General features: G+C 48.4%; 1 pseudogene; it reads left to right on the forward strand.

The window, feature by feature from the left end:
• The first annotated feature begins 2,206 nt into the window (after positions 1 to 2,206).
• LOC120730759 lies at positions 2,207 to 12,443 on the forward strand (annotated as a pseudogene).
• The last annotated feature ends 441 nt before the right edge of the window (positions 12,444 to 12,884 follow it).

Below are 12,884 nucleotides of genomic sequence, written 5' to 3' on the forward strand. Positions count from 1 at the left end.
TTCGTCTTGAACTCTGCCATGTAGGCCATTGTTGCCCAGTGTCTTTCTTTCTTATTTCTTACATATATGTATATATATATATAGGTAAGTTACTGCCTCATCTTGATTATCTATATTATTACTGAAGAATGTTATTTCATAATGTACTAACTGAGTTATTAAACTTTCTTCATACAACAATAACTCCTCTACGCACTTTTGGCCCATGTTGCACAAAGAAACAAAAAGATCTTGTTTCTCAACACATCCAGCTCCAACATCTGTTAGGAGGACATGGACACACCCGTGATCTTCTATCCTGTCGTCCTCCTCTCACCCCAACCGGTCGCAGCAGATGGCCCCGCCCCTCCCTGAGCCTGGCTCTGCTGGAGGTTTCTTCCTGTTTAAAGGGAGTTTTTGTCAGGGCTCTGTGTGCAGGAAGGCAGAGAGGAGGATCCAAACACAGGACTCAGACACTAACTTGAAACTCAAAAACCTCAGCTTTATTGCTGGTACGAAAACAAAACATGACGTGAACACTGAATACGGAGAACAGAAACACACAGGCACAATCTGATGGTACGACACGACACCGAGCATGGGAAAACACAGGGCTTATATACACAGGGTAGTAACGGGGGAATCGGCAACAGGAGGGAGGCACAGCTGGGAGAGATCAGGGCTAACGAGACATGGGGAACAAAGCTGCACACACTAACATAAGACAAAGACTTTCACAATAAAACAGGAAACATGAATCACAACTCAGAGACACGGACTCAACACAGAGACAGAAAATGACACATGGAACTGAACTATACATGAAACCACAATTCCTAAAACATGGATAACAGAAACATGAAACTCTAATAATAATCATCACAACCACAACAAGAGAACAAGAAAACAATCCATGATGCAAAATTAAACCAAAACATAATAAACTCAAAATACTGGGTCCAACAGACCCAGAACCGTGACAGTTTTTCCTTCCCACTGTCGCCAAAGTGCTTGCTCATAGGGGGTCATATGCTGGCCATCTACTGAGACCGGTTGGGGTGAGAGAAGGAAGACAGGATAAAGACATGCTGTGGAAGAGAGACAGAGATTAATAACAAGTACGATTTAGTGCAGAGAGGTCTGTTAACACATAGTGAGGGAAGAAGAAACACCCAGTGCATTATGGGAATCCCCCAGCAGCCTACACCTGTTGCAGCATAAACAGTGTTGGGGAGTAACGGCATGTACTGGCATTGCGTATTTAAAATACAAAATGTGAGTAACTGTATTCTGTTACAGTTACCTTTTGAATCGTTGGTAATCAGAATACAGTTGCTTTGTTGAAATAAATAGAATACATGGCGGTCATTTCCGATTTCATTTGTTTGGCTATCCCCTCTCTATGCCTTCTCCAATTTTGGTGATTGAACACAGTTGGGCGCAGGTTCAGCTCAGTTGGATGGGAATGTATCATATATTGCAGGCCTAAGAGTGGCTGGTTCGACTACGACATGTCCTTTTAAAAAAACATTTTATACTCAATTTCCATCTGGGATGTATATAGTTTCTCTGATTCTGATTGCTGGAAACCCAAACAAAACATGTGAGAAGAGGTTCTAATGTAAGCGACCTGTTAATGTTAGTGGTGTCAGATACAAAATGGACCTGGAGCCAGCAGTGCACGGGCAGGAATGCATTTCTTACTTGGAAATGGGATGGGCGACATACTATTGCTGTGTGATTTTTGTTACTATTAATGTAGACTACTCACCACCGAGCTAACATTGTTAGCTGGTGTTAGACTATTAGGCTGTTTCTAAATACTTATGTACGCCCGTCTGTACTCGCGTTCTTGCTAGTCTGGACTTCGTAAATTCACGGAGTCCGGTGTCAAGAACGCAGAGCATGATGACATCGCACCTCTGGAGTTTTTGTAGCCATCCCCTCGTAATTTAATTGTGTTTAATATTTGACGTTTTAACATGCTGTTTTTAGACTTGATGGATAGCATTAACAACCTGCTAGCTGCAAATAATCATGTGCAGTTTCACATGATTATTAACAGACAGAAAGAAAACATATGACTGATACAGAAATAGTTTTCTATACAAGATCGCAGCAAAAAGTGCAGCCTTACCTAATGTCCACCCTACTGTTACTCATTTCATTTTAAGATTTAAAAATCGAGTTGGTATTGGTATGACGAGTATCCTTCAGTAATAGTAATTGTTATAGACAGTGTGTTGTTAATGTATGTTTGGGGGCATTGCATCCCGGAACCTTCAGAGGTTTTTCAGGGTTCTCCCTGCTGGAATGTTAGGTGTGGGACAGTTTCCTGTATGTGTGCGACTAGCTGTGGTTGTTTCTAAAAGTGGTCAGTAAACGTCCTAAAACTGGCACTTGAGTTTCCGAGCATTTTTATCCTGAGGTTATAACACCTTTTTGGCGACGAGGATAAAAGCCGAACGCGGACAGTTTTGAGTTTTTGCTACGGATTTTGCAGTCGGACTACCGCTTCGCATCTATGGCTACGATCGGATCGCTCACGGAGTTCGCCGAGGGAGACGGCGACTGGATTGAATATGTCGAGAGGCTGGAACACTTTTTCTTGGCAAACGACATTTCAGACGAAGGAAAAAAAAGGTCAGTTCTTCTCAGTGCGTGTGGAGCGAGGACCTACAAGTTGATACGTAACCTGACGACGCCTCGGAAACCCGGGGACTTCAGTTTCAAAGAACTGGTGACGTTGGTGCAAAATCATCACTGCCCGAAACCCTCCGTGATTGTTCAGCGGTTCAAATTCCACACTCATTCACGCAAGCCGGGAGTTTCGGTGGCTGCGTATGTGACGGAGCTGAGACAGCTATCAGAGCACTGTGAGTTTGGAGGTGTGCTGGATGACATGCTCCGTGACAGGTTGGTGTGTGGTATAAATGATGATGGCATGCAGCGTCGGTTGTTGGGGGAGCCCACACTGGACTTTAAGAAACGTTGGAAATTGCTCAGGCAATAGAAACGGCAGCTAATAACACTAAAGACATTCGGAAAGCTAACAACAATATGCACTCAACCGAGGTGCATCATGTATCTCGGAGTGTGAGGGGCAAACCGAGGGAGGTTTTGGAGTGTTACCGGTGTGGGGGGGCACACTTTGCCAAGGACTGTGTTTTCAAAGACAGTACCTGCCATAACTGCAAGAAAAAGGGGCACTTAGCCAAGAAATGCAGGGGCGCTAAGGAGAAATCAAAGAAGGAATGGAAGACAAAACACAAACTAAACACACATCACCTGCAGGGCATGGCGCCTGAAGAGGATGAGTGTGTTTTCAACATGTTTAATCTGGTTGGCTTTAATAAGTGCTGTGTGGAGCCCATCTATGCCACTATCCAGGTAAATGGGAAGGAGCTACAAATGGAAGTGGATACAGGGGCTTCAGCTTCGGTGATCAGCCAAGCCACCTACCACAGCTTGTGGCACTCGGGCGGGGCACCAGCCCTCCAAGCGACTGAGATAAGCCTTAGACAGTACACAGGTGAATGCATTCCCCTGCTTGGTGCTATAGAGGTGCATGCAGCATATCAGGGTCAAGAAGCTGCAGCAACACTGCTGGTGGTGAAAGGGGAGGGGCCTAGTCTGCTGGGTCGTGACCTTCTGCAGAAAATCCGCCTGAACTGGAGGGAAATCAGGTATGTAACGGTAATAGCAGAGTTACTGGGAAAGTATGCAGATGTGTTCAAGAATGAATTGGGCACTCTCCGGGGCACCACTGTGAAGCTGTGTGTGGACCCTTTTGCCCGGCCACGCTTTTTCAAACCACGCACTGTACCATACGCCATGAAGGCCAAGGTGGAAGCAGAGTTGGAGAGACTACAACAGATAGGGGTCATTGAGCCAATAGAGTTCTCGAACTGGGCAGCCCCGATCGTACCAGTGTTGAAAGAGGACGGAGGGGTGCGTATATGCGGTGATTACAAACTGACAGTGAACCAAGCCTCTCAGCTCGACGCCTACCCTCTGCCTCGAGTGGATGACCTTTTTGCCACACTGGCGGGTGGTCGGACATTCACAAAGTTGGATATGAGTCATGCTTACCAGCAGTTGCTGCTGGATGAGGAATCAAAAAAATATGTGACAATAAACACACACAAGGGGCTGTTCAAGTACAACCGCCTGGTGTTTGGCGTTGCATCCAGTCCGGCTATCTTTCAGCGCACTATGGACAATCTTCTGCAAAACATTCCTGGTGTTGCTGTTTACTTGGATGACATTTTAGTTACAGGTATGTTACGCCCCCAGTCTAGGCGGGTAGGGACGCACATAAGGTTGGAGGAGAGAGAGACAAATCCCCGCCCTGGTTCCCAAGCCAAACATCCAAACCAGTTGTGAGTAAAAAGGTGTTTTTATTTAAGGAAAAGAAGCATAGCTCCAGGGTGAGCCCAGGCCAAAATAATAAACAAAACCAACTAAGTCCCACCAGAGAAAACTAACTAAACCCTAGGAAAGAAAAACAGAACAAACAAATGACAGAGCTATCCCTCGCTCCCTACCCGGAAAACAGGAGAAAACGATTCCAAAAGAAAAGGCAGCTCACCCCTTCCGCTTCAACCCAAGAGTGCCTAAGCGCTCAACTAATTCACTAGGAGCGGCTTTCACAATTTCACACTCTCACAAATACACAAGATAAGCACGGGCTGGGAACACCAGGGTCAGGGCTGCGACGGCTGGCTGGCTACTCGCTCGTTCCACTCTCTCTCTCCCCCCTCTCGGAGCTGTCAGAGCGGCCTTTTGAAAGTAGTCAACCGCTCCATGGTCCAATCAGTCGCTCACGACTCCTCATTAGGGGAGGGACCTGGAAAAGTCTTAAGCACAGTACAGAAAACACAGACAGAAAACAGCCCACACATGGCCACAGCCGTAACACCCCCCTTCCCAAAATCAAAGACATCTCCTTGATAGATGTTTTGAACAGTTACTTTTAAAGGAAAACACGGGATAAGGCGTCTGCTAGCACGTTCTCAGTGCCCTTCTTATGACGGATTTCCAAATTGAAGTCCTGCACCAGGAGAGACCACCTCATTAGCCTTTGGTTCGAGTTCTGCATCCGCATGAGGAATACCAAGGGATTGTGGTCGGTATAAACAATCACAGGCGAGGGACTGCCACCGACATACACCTCAAAATGTTGCAATGCGAACAGCAGAGAGAGAGCCTCTTTCTCAATCGTACTGTACCCCCGCTGATGGACATTAAATTTCTTTGAGAAATAGCCGATCGGGTGATCCACACCATGATGGTCTTCCTGCAGCAATACGGCACCTGCCCCGTTTGCACTGGCGTCCACTTCCAGCTTGAAAGGGCGTGCAAAATCAGGGGCGGCCAGCACTGGCGCACTGCACAGGAGAGTCTTAACTGCTAGAAATGCACTCTGACACGTAGAGGTCCACACAAAAGGTTTCAACACACTAGTGAGGCTAGTGAGGGGTGCGACGACTTCCGCGAAGTTCTGACAGAAACCTCGGTAGTAGCCCACCATGCCGAGGAAACGGCGAAGCTCACGCCTAGTCTGAGGGGCAGGAAAGTCCAGTATGGCCTGGATTTTGGCCGAGATAGGGCGCACTTGCCCCTGACCCACCTGCTTTCCTAGGTACGTCACCATGGCTTTACCAAAATCACACTTGGCGAGATTGAGGGTGAGGGATGCCCTTTCCAAGCGATGGAACACATCAGTGAGTGTCTCCATATGCTCTGACCAGGTGTCTGAATAGACGACAATGTCATCCAAATACACTTCACACTTGCAGACACCGCCCAGCACGATGTTCATGAGCCGCTGGAATGTGGCGGGAGCGTTGCGCAACCCGAAAGGCATGACAGTGTACTGGAGAAAATGGTCAGGAGTGACAAAAGCAGAGATTTCGGCCGCACGTGATGTTAGGGGAACCTGCCAGTAGCCCTTTAACAAATCCAGCTTAGTAACAAACGTCGCAGAACCGACCCTGTCAACACAATCCTCCATCCTGGGAAGAGGATAGGAGTCAGGTTTGGTGACGCTGTTCACCTTCCGAAAATCTGTACAAAACCGTGGGGTCTTATCCGCTTTAGGCACTAGGAGACACGGGGAACTCCACGCACTAGAGCTAGGGACAGCAAGACAATTTTCCAACAGATAAGAAACTTCTGTCTGGAAAAGAGCACGTTTAGTGGGATTCACCCGGTAGGCATGCTGTTTGATTGGAGGATGGTCCCCCACATCAATATCATGCTCCAACACGGTGGTACAGGATGGAGTGTCCGAGAAAAGATTAGGATGATTCTCAATCAACCGACACACGTCATTTCGAACATCACCATCTACCTCAGTTAAATGTGACTGTAAATCACGTAGGATTTCAGAGTTCCTAAGTCGTGCGCAACCCGCCGCACCACCGAAAACCAAATCGTCATCCACAGGGTCATACCGAGTTTCAGAAACTGGCACCACAGTCGCAACTGTCGACACACCGCCAGCAAAGTAGGGCTTCATCATATTAATATAACATACACGACACTTTTTCCTTCGTTCTGGGGTGTCGATGACATAATCCGTGTCACTCAATTTCGCCTGCACCGTATACGGACCACTGAACTTGGCCTGGAGGGAAGATCCAGGGACCGGTAAAAGTGTTAAAACTTTATCACCAACCTCAAATTTTCGCTGCACAGCCTTCACATCAAACTTCCTCTTCATCCTACCTTGTGTTGCAATGAGAGCATCACGTGCAATTGCACATGCTTTATGCAAACGCTCTCTGAAAGAGCTCACATAATCCAACACATTTTCCTTAGGAGCAACAGTGTCGGACAGGAAGTTCTCCTTAAGCAATCGCAACGGGCCACGCACTGTGTGACCGAACACCAGCTCAGCAGGGCTAAATCCTAACGACTCCTGCACACTTTCTCTCACTGCTAAAAGAAGCAGCGGCAACCCCTCATCCCACTCCTTTTGAGACTCAAGGCAAAACTTCTGCATCATCGATTTCAATGTCTGATGAAACCGCTCGAGCGCACCTTGCGACTCTGGATGATAGGCACTAGATTTCCGATGTTTAATGCCAAGTGACTGCACAACTTGAGCAAAAATCTTAGACATGAAATTAGAGCCTTGGTCAGTTTGAACAGCTTTTGGTAAACCAAAGATAGAGAAGAAGTTCACCAATGCCTTAACAACTGGTTTCACCTTAAGGGTGCGCAATGGAATTGCCTCGGGAAAACGGGTAGCAACACACATCAGAGTCAAGAGGTACTGGTGACCCGATTTTGTTTTAGGGAGTGGACCAACGCAGTCGATGAGGATGTGTTCAAAAGGTTCCCCTAAAACTGGGATAGGGTGTAAGGGAGCAGGTGGAATGACTTGGTTAGGCTTACCACTAATCTGACAGGTGTGACAAGAACGACAATACTTAGCAACGTCATTCTTCAATCCTGGCCAAAAGAAATGACGCAGAATGCGGTGATAGGTTTTCCTAATACCTAAATGTCCAGAAAAACTGTCATGGGCAAGACTAAGAACTTTGGGTCGGTACTGTTGGGGCACCAGAACCTGTTTAAACACATTCCAACCCAAGTCACCAGCTGTAGGCGGATACCAGGTACGCATCAACACGTCATCCTCGACACTATAAACACGAGGGTACTGGTCGCTAGAGTTGGCAGCGGAAAAACAACTCACAAGAGTCGGGTCACTCTGCTGTGCCAAAACTAAATCCTTTTTGTTGATTTCCAAAGACAGTTGAGGTGTCACTGATGGGCTAACAGACAGCATCGCCTCAGAGTCGCCCGTCAGTGGAACACGGGTTTCAGATTCAGACTCCGGCCCACCACCAGCACAGAGAAAAGAATCAGATAAATCCACGTCACCGTACTTGCGCCTATGCGCACGAGTTACCGCGCAAGCAGGAAAAACAGAGGAGGAACGCTCCTCAGCTACAGGGTTAGATAACAAAGTATCAGGCACCGGTATCTCAACCACTCTCGGAGTAGAAAACACTTTCCCGTTAGCCAAATCATTCCCCAGAATCATCGCAACTCCGGGCACTGGCAACTGGTCGCGCACGCCAACCGGTACCGAACCCGAAACGAGTGGCGATTGAAGAAACACATTGTGCAGTGGCACACGCAGTACATCCATTTTTACACCCCAGACAAGAGCATCCGAACCACAAAAAGAGTCATCAGAAAAAGGTAGAATACCCTTCAAAATAAGAGTCTGCGCGGCTCCAGTGTCACGCAGAATCATGATCGGCACACGATCCTCCTCTTTTTCATTCAAAGAAACAAACCCCTCCGACACAAAAGGACGGTAGCTCTCATCAAAGCCTTCACTTCCCACTTCATTGCTAGGTGAAGTGGAAGCTGACATAGAACGAACGAAACCCACACTTTTCGGCTTCCTCCCCGTGTTGGCCTGCTCCCTGCGCTGTAGTGATGGGCAAGCAGCAACGAGGTGCCCGATTTCATGACAGTAAAAACATTTGCGATCCGACACAGGAATAGCAGCAGAACGTGTCTGGCGTTTAGGGGAAAGCCTATAACTTCTGACAGGACGAGTTGAGGAAGTGTACTCACGGCGCTCTGTCGAAAGCGCAGCACGATGAGTTAACACAAACTCGTCGGCAAGGACCGCGGCTTTAGACAGTAACCCCACCTTCTGCTCATTAAGATACACCACAATGTTTTCAGGGAGACATGTCTTGAACTCTTCCAGCAGGATCAACTCCTTTAGCTGAGTAAAGTCCTCCGCATGACTGGCAGCCAACCACTTGTCAAATAAGACAGTTTTCTCACGTGCAAATTCCACAAAGGTTTGACTGTCAAACTTGCGACAGGCACGGAACTTCTGTCGATACGCCTCCGGGACTAGTTCATAAGCCCGCAAAATAGTGGATTTGACAACCTCATAATCCAAGCTGTCAGCAATAGAAAGACTCGCACAGACCTCCTGCGCTCTTCCTATTAACTTGCATTGCAGCAACAGGCTCCAGACATCCTTTGGCCATTTTAAAGTGGTTGCGATGCGCTCAAAAGCAGTGAAATATGAGTCAACCTCTCCCTCCCTAAAAGGAGGTACCAAAACAATCTGTTTGCTAGCGTTAAACTGGTCTATGGTGGGAGGGTCGGGGAGTGTACTTACAGGAACGGGAGCAGCGTCTCTCGCTCGAGAACGATCAAGCTCCATAGCTCGAATACGGAGATGCATGAGCTCGACTTCCTTAGCCTTAGCCGCCAGCTCCACCTCCTTCAAGCGAAGGGCAAGCCTGAGATCCTCCGTCACCAAACCCGCCCCAACCTGGCCACTTGGGTCAAATACAGGAGATTGAATGGCGACAGGAGCTTCCGCCCCCGACGTCATCCGCCCCGTGGAAGGTTTCGGGACGGCCCCAGCAGCTTCCGCCCCCATTGCCGTCTCAAAACTCCCAGACCCACTCGGCGAGGGTTTTTGTCCCTCAAACACTCCCCTGTCCACCAGTCTCTCCACCAAACACTGTTTAATTTCCGCCTTCCTGGCATGCAACGGAACATCCACCCTGAACAAGTTAGCCACTGCCAACAAATCTGCTTTTGTGCACCGCTCCAACTTTTCAATGGAAGGGTGTCGCGCAAAATCATCCATGTCAAACGACATCACGAGCAAAGCAACAAAGAAAAACACAACTCTGCAGACAATCAACCACATCCGCGCAACAGAGCCACAAAACTCACGCCTAACGCACAGACAAACGAAACTCTCCGCCGTCCGACACCCACCACGACGTTTCCCCCCCACCACAAACGCAAAAAGGAAACAAACCAATCACACGAACGAAAAAGGGACGAGCCCCCATTTATGTTACGCCCCCAGTCTAGGCGGGTAGGGACGCACTTAAGGTTGGAGGAGAGAGAGACAAATCCCTGCCCTCGTTCCCAAGCCAAACATCCAAACCAGTTGTGAGTAAAAAGGTGTTTTTATTTAAGGAAAAGAAGCATAGCTCCAGGGTGAGCCCAGGCCAAAATAATAAACAAAACCAACTAAGTCCCACCAGAGAAAACTAACTAAACCCTAGGAAAGAAAAACAGAACAAACAAATGACAGAGCTATCCCTCGCTCCCTACCCGGAAAACAGGAGAAAACGATTCCAAAAGAAAAGGCAGCTCACCCCTTCCGCTTCAACCCAAGAGTGCCTAAGCGCTCAACTAATTCACTAGGAGCGGCTTTCACAATTTCACACTCTCACAAATACACAAGATAAGCACGGGCTGGGAACACCAGGGTCAGGGCCGCGACGGCTGGCTGGCCGGCTACTCGCTCGTTCCACTCTCTCTCTCCCCCCTCTCGGAGCTGTCAGAGCGGCCTTTTGAAAGTAGTCAACCGCTCCATGGTCCAATCAGTCGCTCACGACTCCTCATTAGGGGAGGGACCTGGAAAAGTCTTAAGCACAGTACAGAAAACACAGACAGAAAACAGCCCACACATGGCCACAGCCGTAACAGGTAAAACAGAAGAGGAGCATCTGCGTAACCTTGAGCAGGTGTTGAAGAAGCTCTCAGAAGCTGGGTTGCGTTTGAAGCGCAGTAAGTGTGTTTTCCAAGCCCCTAGCGTGACATACCTGGGTCATCGCATTTCTGCACAGGGCCTGTCCCCACTGGAAGAGAAAGTGAGGGCAGTAAAAGAAGCCCCGAGTCCAAAGAATGTAGCTGAACTAAGATCATTCTTGGGCTTAGTGAACTATTATGGGAAGTTTTTGCCTGACCTCTCCAGCATGCTTGCTCCCCTGTATGGGCTGCTGCACAAAGACAGTCAGTGGAGGTGGTCCCAAGCACAGGAGAAGGCCTTCAGACAGGTAAAAGAACTGTTACAATCGGCACCACTCCTGGTGCATTTTGATCCGGAGAAGGAGGTGGTCCTGTCCTGTGATGCCTCCCCGTATGGCATAGGAGCTGTTCTTTCCCATCGTATGGAAGAGGGGGAAGAGAAACCGGTCGGATATGCGTCACGCACGCTCACAGCAGCAGAAAAGGGCTATTCACAGCTTGAGAAGGAAGGCTTAGCAATAGTTTTTGCTGTGAAACGATTTCAGCAGTACCTGTATGGCCGCCCATTTACTGTTGTTACAGACCATAAGCCCCTCCTGAGTCTCTTTAGTGAAACAAAAGGCATCCCACCCATGGCTTCAGCCCGGGTTCAGCGCTGGGCATTAACACTGTCGGCATACCAGTATCGCATTGTTTATAAGGCGGGACCTGAAAATGCGAATGCAGATGCTTTCAGCCGCCTCCCCCTCCCGGAGGTTCCCGACCAGTCGAACTTGCCCCCAGAAACTGTGTTTTTGCTGGACAAGTTGGCGAACTCTCCGGTCTGTGCTAAAAACATCAAAGCATGGACTGAACGGGATCCAGAGTTATCTCGGGTTAAACAGTGGCTGTTGCAGGGCTGGCCAGCAACAGTGGAGCAAGATCAGCTCAAACCGTATGCCAAACGTCAGCAGGAGCTCAGTGTTCAAGATGGCTGCATCCTGTGGCGTTCCCGAGTCATTGTTCCGCCTCCAGGTCGGTCACAGATCATTGAAGTGTTGCATGAGGCTCATCCAGGGATTTCTCGGATGAAAAGTCTGGCAAGGTCATTCGTGTGGTGGCCGGGAATGGACAGTGCCTTGGAAGACAAGGTAAAAGCCTGTTCTCAATGTCAGTCAAACCAAAAAATGCCACCACCTGCCCCACTCCACCCATGGGAGTGGCCTGGCCGTCCATGGTCCAGGCTTCATCTAGATTTTGCCGGCCCCTTTTTGGGCCACATGTTCCTGGTGTTGGTGGATGCGCATTCAAAATGGCTGGATGCCCACATAATGCCGACCATCACAGCCCCAGTCGTCACAGACACACTCCGGAGAATCTTTGCAACACATGGATTACCAGAGGCAGTGGTCACGGACAATGGGCCCACGTTCACAAGTGGGGTTTTCCAAGAATTTATGGAGAGAAATGGGATCCGACATATCCGCACAGCACCCTACCACCCTGCCTCCAATGGCTTAGCGGAGCGCGCCGTGGAGACGCTGAAAGACGGTCTAAAAAAAATGCCAGGTCTTTCCATAGAAAAGAGGCTCTGCCGTTTCCTGTTTCAGTATCGCATCACGCCTCATACAACCACAAGCTTGTCCCCAGCGGAGTTGCTGATGGGGAGGAAGCCCAGATCTCATCTGGACCTTCTTCGCCCAGATGTGGGAGATCGGGATTGGTTCTTCAGTATCACCAGAAGGGCTGGTGGAGCAATCTAAGTCACCTGAGCCGAACCCGGCCACAGGAGCTCAGCAGGCTCCTAGCCTGGAGAACCCAGCAGCAGGACTGAGAAGGTCAAAGAGGCAGCACAAGCCCCCTGATAGACTGAATTGTTAAAATAATGTGGTGTTGAATTCTCCCTCTCTTTTCGTACTTATGCATAATTGCTATGTTGTGGGTTTTTGCTTAACCCCCTTAAGCAAAAACCCACAACATAGCAATTATGCATAAGTTATGCACACTCCCCCCCCCGGGGAGTGTTATAGACAGTGTGTTGTTAATGTATGTTTGGGGGCGTTGCATCCCGGAACCTTCAGAGGTTTTTCAGGGTTCTCCCTGCTGGAATGTTAGGTGTGGGACAGTTTCCTGTATGTGTGCGACTAGCTGTGGTTGTTTCTAAAAGTGGTCAGTAAACGTCCTAAAACTGGCACTTGAGTTTCCGAGCATTTTTGTCCTGAGGTTATAACAGTAATAAATCCCACAGCAACAGTACATTCATGTAGTTGTAAAAAATATGATAATATATTATCCATCCAAAATATTCAGAATACCTTACTCTCATTGAGTAACGCAACGGAATACGTTACAAAATAGATTTTGGGGCATGTAATCTG

The sequence above is a fragment of the Simochromis diagramma genome, unplaced genomic scaffold, assembly GCF_900408965.1.
Source record: "Simochromis diagramma unplaced genomic scaffold, fSimDia1.1 OVJJ01000446.1, whole genome shotgun sequence".
NCBI lineage: Eukaryota > Metazoa > Chordata > Actinopteri > Cichliformes > Cichlidae > Simochromis > Simochromis diagramma.